This window comes from Mustela nigripes, chromosome 3 (genome assembly GCF_022355385.1).
Source record: "Mustela nigripes isolate SB6536 chromosome 3, MUSNIG.SB6536, whole genome shotgun sequence".
NCBI lineage: Eukaryota > Metazoa > Chordata > Mammalia > Carnivora > Mustelidae > Mustela > Mustela nigripes.
Window position 1 is genome coordinate 117,251,278 of NC_081559.1, and position 8,650 is coordinate 117,259,927.

The 8,650-nt window shown below is 40.3% G+C and overlaps 1 long non-coding RNA gene across 1 annotated transcript in view; it reads right to left on the reverse strand.

Annotated features, from left to right (window-relative positions):
• Positions 1–8,372, reverse strand: part of LOC132013094 (uncharacterized) — a 19,505-nt gene extending 11,133 nt beyond the window's left edge. Inside the window, exons 1-3 of the long non-coding RNA XR_009402875.1 lie at positions 7,145–8,372; positions 5,157–5,201; positions 3,794–3,887 (exon numbers count right to left, since the gene is read on the reverse strand). This is a non-coding gene — a long non-coding RNA (uncharacterized LOC132013094). The remainder of the gene's footprint in view (positions 1–3,793; positions 3,888–5,156; positions 5,202–7,144) is intronic.
• Between the last annotated feature and the right edge of the window lie 278 nt (positions 8,373–8,650).

Sequence of the window (8,650 nt, forward strand, 5' to 3'; positions counted from 1 at the left end):
TGGGGGGAGGGGGTTTGGGAGAAGGGGGTGGGATTATGAACATTGGGGAGGGTATGTGCTTTGGTGAGTGCTATGAAGTGTGTAAACCTGGTGATTCCCAGACCTGTACCCCTAGGGATAAAAATATATGTTTATAAAAAATAAAAAATTTAAAAAAAGGATTACATAAAAGAAAAGTTGTACATATTGTGTTCAATTGAAAGTTTTAATAAAAATTATAAATATACTGTGATAATTAATGAGAGATCGGGCAATATACTGAAAAAGATTTTAGGAGGAAATACACTAAAGTTGTGAAGTAATTGATAAGGATGTGGCAGACAATTATCTTCATGCTTTTCCAATTTTTCCACAGTTAATTATATTGGGTTTTATAACAGAAGATGCATCTATAGATAAAAGCAATCACGTACTTAATTCTCTTACGGAAGTGAAAATAATGAAAGTGTAGAGAATATAGATCAAAGTGAACGAACGGAAGGGTATAGTACCAAATCTGTGCTTATGCCCTTCTGTTTTTGCTAAACTATGAATAACTTTAATAATTTTAAACATGAATATCATCTAGTTGATTATACTAAAATATTATAATTATAGAAACATACAAGGTGAAACTTTCTACAAATATATGCTTATTATAATATCAAAAATACACCTTTGATGGTTTCAAAATGACTGAGTGTAATTTTAAAAAGCAATTGTCTTAGGAAGTAATCACAGTATTAAAGCTCTTTCTTATGCCTGTAAATAATAAATTTTTCCAAGTTTGAAAAACAAAGACAGTATTTCGTTTAATTTTGTATTCTTGGAAATTATCACCGTGCTTCAGTAGTCTGATCATTCAATTACCAACCATTGCCTGCGCACTCACTGTGTGCACACCAGTGTGCTGCACACTCTTCTAAAGAAGGGGATTCATCAGCACGCGGGTTACTGTTTTCTTACAGCCTGGATTACAGAGGGAGAGAGGAGTCAATACAGAAAGTTAATAATTTCCCAAGGTGATACTTGTTATAAAGACATTAAAACACATTGATTGATACACAGAAAGACAATGAAGATTGTTTAAATTGGCAGGTCAGGGGAGGCCTCAATGATAATGAAACTTGCAAGCTGAGATACGAAGGAAAAGTGGGACCAAACATGTAAAAGATCTGGGCGGTGAGAATAGTACTTCAGTTTTGGGGAATGACATTTGCAAAGTTTCTACAGCAGGACTAAGTTTGGTGAATATGAAGATTTGAAATGTAGGTGGTCAAGGAGGAAAGAGTGATGAAACAAATATCACACTGGCAAAACAGTGTTTATGCTCAATGGATTAGGAAACCCTGGGACGTTTTAAGCACAGGCAAGATATGGAATGATTTGTGTTGTCAAAAATCCATTCCTACTGCTGTGCAAAGATTCCAATGGAAAAACTCACTGGAATGAGATTCATTATTGGTATGTTATGGATATATCAATTGCACTAGAGTGAAAACTTATCCTGGAAGAAGTGGAAGGATATGGGAAATATTTTAGGAACAAAAACAAGAGTTTTGCTGATTCTTTGAATATGGTGTGTAAGTGTAGATAAATATTTACAAGGCTCCTTAGTTTTGAGCTTTAACTGGAAGGGCAGTGGTGTATTTACTTGATGAAGACTATTTTCAGAGGAACAGATTCAGTGGGGGTGATGATCAAGTTGAGATGTCTAGTAAGTGTTCAAGTAGCTATGTCAATGACACAACTTGCATCTACATATATCTGGGACACAATGGAGTCTTTCTCAGATTGAAGTGTCAGTGTCATATAAATGATATTTCAAAGCAATGGGATTTGGGATTGGATGAGATCACTTATGCAGGTAATGCAGAAAAAGAAGAGTAGATTTCCGAGAACAAAATCCTGGGAATTCAAACATTAAGGGGTTTGAGCAGATAAGGTATCAGCACTGAAAACTGAGGAAAAAATAGCGATTTAAGTGAATAACTTCACAAGAAGGAAGCAAGCATCAAATGGGTCAAGGACTTCTCTGGAGTCAGGTAAGATGTTGAATCTAATGTTAACTTCAAAAAGAAAAGTTATTTTGGGGTGCCTGGGTGGCTCAGTGGGCTAAAGCCTCTGCCTTCCACTCAGGTCATGATCCCAGTGTCCTGGGATCCAGCCCTGCATCGGGCTCTCTGCTCAGTGGGTAGCCTGCTTCTTCCTATCTCTCTGCCTGCCTCTCCTACTACTTGTAATCTCTATCAAATAAATAAATAAAATCTTAAAAAAAGTTTTTTTTTATCACAAAAATGGGTTTATTTGAGAATAAAAAGAGAATTGCAGTTTGGGTTGTGCAAGCTATGACAAAGTTATAGGTGAGTCCAATAAACAAAGGAGAGGAGTTGTTTTATGAAGAAGAAGGAGGAACTTGGGAAGCATTGTTTTGAATGTAAGTCAGTTGGAGAAAAGCAGGAGTTCAGGGTGATGACAATTTCTCGTTGGCTGAGTTGTAGTACGGGTAGTCAATTTCTTGTAGGAGATGTAGTGTCCTTTTTTTTTTTTTTTCTTTAGCCATGTAACTGACACTTCTTCCTATAACTGACAGTGAGTGGTACCACTTCCCATTCTTGTTTTCAGACTCTACTTTGATGAGGTCTCCCTTTACTATTTTTCATAAATGTAAGGAAAGAATAATGACTACTGGATTCAGAAATAGGAAACTCATTGGTTACTTTGATAGAAAAGCCCAATTAGATGGGTCTAGAAAAAAAAATGTTGACATATAGGCTAAATTGGCAGTATATCTTTTAAGGATAGTTTCATTTTTTGTCATTGGTTAGCAACCTGCTACCATGCAGGACTTGATGAGCTATGAAAGGATTTCTATAGCACTGAAAACGTGAAGTGGAATTTCCACATATTTGTATATAAACTCTATTCACATTGATGTGTCTGAATAAAGCAATATTCCCTGCTTGAAGTTAGTGAACAAAAACAAAAAACAAACAAACAAAAAACTTTCCAAGACACTGTCTCTGTCAAAGAGGCATGAAGAGGTGTCCTAGAAGTGGACTAGCTTGCCGTATGTTGAGCATTTTATGAATAAGATCCTGAGCCAGGTACTGTGTGTTAGTTAACCTTACTAAGCAGGTTGCCTTGCTTAGTTTAAAAATGAGAATATAGGCTCAAAATATTAAGTAACTTATCAAAGTGACAAAAGCACACTTTTTTTTTTTTAAAGCAAGTCATACTCATTTTTTTTTCTAAAGAAAAATAAATAAGAAAGTGTTCAGTCATTGTCTAAAATTAAATCTTACAAATGGGCAGCTGTGGTTTACACTGCCCAACCACACTAAGTTCCTCTCACCTCCACTACTTTCCCCAACAGAACAATCAAACAAATGTAACTGATGGCTTTTTGTACTTCAGCTGCTTTGAAACAGTAGACTTCTGAAATCTCATCTACCTTTTCCTATAACTGAAGTCAATTGAGCTCAACTAATACAAAAGCAAACACAAATTCCTCTAGATTTACCTGGTGATAAATCAGCAAATTAGAACATGTTAGCAGGAGGCGGTCCAGTTGCAACTGACCAAAACCAAAAGTTCATGGTATTCCAAGAATTGAAATAGAAGACCTGCATAGCCCTGCTTCCTCAATATCCTTCCTTCTGATCCCATTTTGAATGATTCTCTTAGGAATGCTTTCTCCATTTGGGATTTTTTTCCCCCCACAAACTCAACATTTCATTAGAAAACATACAAAAGAAAAAAAATAAATAAGATCCAATTTGGAAATAATTGGTAATAGATAGATAATACCTACTGGTACTTGAACACAAGAAAATACCAACTCAAAATGATGCTAGAGATGTTGAAACCATTGATTGAAAGAGTCAGATGTGGGTATTGGGTTATCTCTAAAAGGAAACATAAGGAAAATACAGAAATAATGAGAAAAATATGTTAATAAAAACCAGAACCCCCCGCACACTTGGATGGCTCAGTCGGTTAAGCAGTTAAGCAGCTGCCTTCCACTTGGGTCATGATCCCAGGGTCCTGGGATTGAGTCCCACATCCGGGGAGGAGGGTCCCTGTTCAGCAGGGAGCCTGCTTCTCCCTCTGCCTCTACCTGCTGCTCTGCCTGATTGTGCTCTCTCTCTCTCTGACAAATAAATAAATTTAAAATATTCTATTAAAAAAAAAACAAAAAGAACAGAACCCCCAAGTTATCTATTCAGTCTTGAAATTGAGGTGTAGAAATAGTGACCAAGGGATACTCCATCAATAACGATACCTATTTTTTATAGAGATATACAAAGGTATTAAGATTTTATATTCCAGTTTCACAGGAATTATATTACCACCATTTTATATATGGTGTCAAGGTAGCTCAAAATAGGAGGCTTATATAAGTTATATAGAAGGTCAGAATTTTATATTGTATGGATATTTTGCTTTACATTTCAAACTCCCCCCTTCAAGGACTTCAAATTATTTCCAAAATGTTTCACAAACATGTTTTCTAGATTCCTATACCGTGAAGAATGGGCTGGGTGGGATTGTATCCTAGTTTTGTAAACAAAGAAATTAAATGACCTGGTTTAGGATTCACAGTAACCATTCTAGAGTATTGGATTTTCTTGTGAATGTAATTCTTCATATACCGCATGGTGTTGATGTTTACATTCACATTTTACTATGTTTACATTTTTAAAAATTAAAAAAAATTCTTTAAAGATTTTATTTGAGAGAGAGCACAAGAGAGCATGAACTGGGGGAGGGGCAGAAGGAGAACCCCAAGAAGGTATCAGAAGCAGGGAATCCCAAGGCAGTTCTCAATCCTAGGACCCTGGGATCATGACCTGAGCAGAAGGCAGACCTTGAACCGACAACCACCCAGGCGTCCCATGTTTACATTTTTAAACTAATAACTTAAAATAATAAAAAGTACATTTAATTTTTTTTAATCTGTTCCAAGGGTGACATTTCTTAAAACATTTCTTTGATTGACCTCAGTATATCTGTCACCTGGTCTTGTTGCATTTTATTCATTTGTAGCATCAGATGTTTGACCATATTTAATTTTCATCTTAATTTCCACAACTGGTTATACAATTTGATGAGGAAAAATATGGAGTGGATTTTGCTTCTTAAAAAAAAAAAATACATCAAACTAACATACTTACTGGGATTGACAGTTCAAATTAATCAACCACTTCTTTTTTCTCTTCCTGGCAGAGAGAGAGGGAGGGGGAGAAAGATTGAAAGAGAGAGAGGTTCCGCATTAATGTCAATCAGTGCTTAGAGAATCTGTTCCTCTAGGTCTGAATAATCAAGTGCATATGTTTTTAATTAGTAACGTCTTTGTACCCTGTGCCTCATTTAAGTGCTCTTCTTTTATTTGGTGCATTAAATTTCTGCAATTATTCTTGTTTTTCTATGTCTGGAGAAAACAATTCAAACAATCAAATCAACTAGAATAAGCACAAAATTAAATACTGCGGAGAGATGCCTCTTGACTGTTAGGGAGAAAGTGGCCCCTGAAGAGTGTAGCTCTCACACAACAAGGCTGATTTTTGTCTCTTGACAAAACCCCAGCACTTTCTGAAACTTCCTTGTACGGGTGACACATACTTGTTTGTGCAGATACAAGAAGCATGTTCCAATACATTTAAGGAAAAGGGAAATTTCATTTACCACAATCCTGAGAAATCCATCTATTTTCACATGGACCCTAAAGCAAAACACACCCTTCCAAATTAGCCTCAAGTAACAAATACTCCAAGGAAGTTTGTGTATGTTAGTGAGACCAAAATGCTTCATCAGGCACGGTTCCAGAGATTCACACCTTTTAAACGTTCCTCTGCTCAAAAGGCCTGTTAGAGTAAGTTAATAATGGGCTTCTTTCCACTGCAAACATTTCCTGCGTGTATAGCTCCACACAGCGTCCGCGGCCTGCAATGAGCCCAAAACTGGGAGCCGTCTCTTGCAGCCAGAGCGGGGAGCGGGCAGGGCGCCTGGTGCTCACCCCGGGGAAATGAAGGTAGCGCTGAGCAGCGAAATAGCTCAAAGTCCAACGAAAACATGCACTTTTCGTGTGGATAAATAACCTGACAGCTTGATTTTCGTTCCCAAGTGATCCCAGTTCAAATGTTTCAGCTCAAGAGAACCAGCTAGCATTTTGCGGGCGCTGGCGTCTCCTACGTCCCTCGCTTAGACATTGCCTTGGCGAGCGCATTTAGCTCGGGGAGGCTTAGACCGGCCCACCGGCATGGACGGTTCCAGACCCGCGCGCTAATCTGTAATGGAAGCGTGGGAGGAAAGCGTTGCGTTTATGACTTCCTCTGTGCTGCCAGAATCCGAGGACGAGGATTCTGAGAAATTGTCAAGGAAGGGAGGCTAGGGACAGGCGACAGCTCTTCTCCTACCACCCTAGAGGAATTAGTGTTTCGCTCCGCCTTCCCCGCCCCCCGCCTCCCGGCTTCCATAGTAATTCTTTTCCAAATTTCCTCGCAAGTCTACCAACAGTCTTCTAGCACAGAAATCTACACTGCATAAGTTGAGAGCTTGAGGGATGGGCTGTTACACTACATTTTTCCTCTTCATTAAACATAGCTTCGAGGGTCCCAGTGGATGTGATTTGGATCTGTTTTCCAACAGTTTCAACGTTGTGTATTTCAATTCCCCTGCTCACAGCACTTGTGTCTGCACCCGTTGCAGAGTGTGGGTGGCGAAGCCCTCGGTGACCGCCCGGGAGACCATCCACACAAACCCTTTCTTATGCTTTGGTATCAGCCGGCTAAGAGCAGATAGAATGGGCAGAAGTGGGGGAACTGTACCGGGCAGGAGCGAAGTGCCTGCAAGGCCCGGGGAGACTCTGGACCAGAGAGGCTAGGGGGCGGCGAGGGAGACGAACGGGAAATGCACTGAAAAGCCAGGCAAAGGGCCGGGTGGGTTGGGCATTGTTCTGGCTTTTAAAGGGCGGGGATGGTCGAGCCCTCCCGCTGACTTTATGCATTTCTTATTCGATTCTTTGTGAAATCAGAGTCTTCCCGCACCCCTCCGAGGATCCTGGGCCGTGGGCGGCTCTCGAGCACTGCCCTGGGAAAGCAACCTCCCGAGGCTCCCGACTCGACACACTGTTTCACGAGGCTCCCGGAGCACTGACACTCACATGAACCGCGTCCGGCTGGATCCTCTTAGCTGCTCCGCAAGGATTCCGAACCAATTCAGCCGCGTTTTAAAAGGTAGCAAAGCCGAGATAGATGTCTTTTCTTTCCTTTTTCTTTTTTCATTCTCTGTCTTTGTTTTTTTAACTAACCTGTCATTTATGCCTGGAGGGTCCAAGAAGAACCCACGACCTCTTTACTGTGTCTAACCCAGGGATTTCAAACGGGGTTTTTCAGAATTTAAGTATGGCCCCGCTCAATTGATAATCAAGATTGCGGAGTCTTCCAAAATAATCCTTTACATTTTCTGTAATTAGAGACCCAAAGAAACTCTGGATTTTCCACGGTACATAATCTATATTTATTCATATTCCCTCTCTTCCTCCCTCCCCACCCCCTCCCGCTTCCTCGTGCGCGTGTATGCGCGCGCTTGTGCGTTTCCTTTCATTTCTAGCATTAGGAAACTCGTTCTGGGCCACTGAAAAGTCGGGAGAGGCTCAAATCTGATCTCCCACGGATTCTTTCCCCTAATGTTAGATAATGCCCGGAAACGTTGTCACCAAATAAGTATGAGAGTATTATTTTGGAGAAACAGTTAACCCCTACCAAAATATAAAGCGCCAGAGGAAAAGAGGTGAGACTGGAAGACAAGGAAGCCCTTTGCATTCGCTGGTGGAGCAAAGTGCGATCTGGGGACGGGCTGGGGTTCCAGTCCTTATACTTCAGCACCGAAGGGGATGGACAGCGTCTCTGGACTGGGCTACCGCCACAGGGACAAAACGGCGCTGCCCTTGCTGCCACTGTCGTCGCCACGGGCATCTGGGCTCCCTGCTTCTCGCAGCTAAAAGGCGGTGCCTCCTGATACCCCTTGGTTCCCCCTCCCCTTCCTTGATAGACGGAAAGTAACCCTTCTTATCCACCTGCTACAACTACCATACAAGGCTCTGCGGAGTCCTATTGTTCCACAGATTAAACTCTGAGCAACAACTTCAAGAATATTTCTCCGCAGGGGGCTGGGAGGAAATGCAAGCAGGAGAGTGAAGTTGAAGTTCTTAGAGGCTCTGAAAAACCATGGGCTCTGCAGAAGGGGTTGAAATGCTCAAAGGCCCACACTTTATGAAATAAACAGAATGCTCACCGGAGAGTTGCAACTATTTTGGAAATAGCTTTGTGAGAAGAGTTCCAGATCTACTCTCATCTCTACCTTAGAGACAGACTTCTTATTCCTTTACTCGGCTGGTAAGTGATAATATTATTACTTCTACTTATTTACAACTCTAATGACTTTTTAATAAAGGTTTTGACAGAAAGATTATAAACACTATGGTCTTGCCTTGTGGGTTAAGGAGTAGATAATTTTATTTTTTCAATGATTGTTCCTGCAGCATGATCTTAGGAAACCTCTTGCCTCATAAAACAGTAGGATATTTTACTTCTCTGAAGCCTCTTATGTGACAAGAATATTAAAAATAATATGTATTGCCTTATATGATTAGAGTAAACTCCTGGTT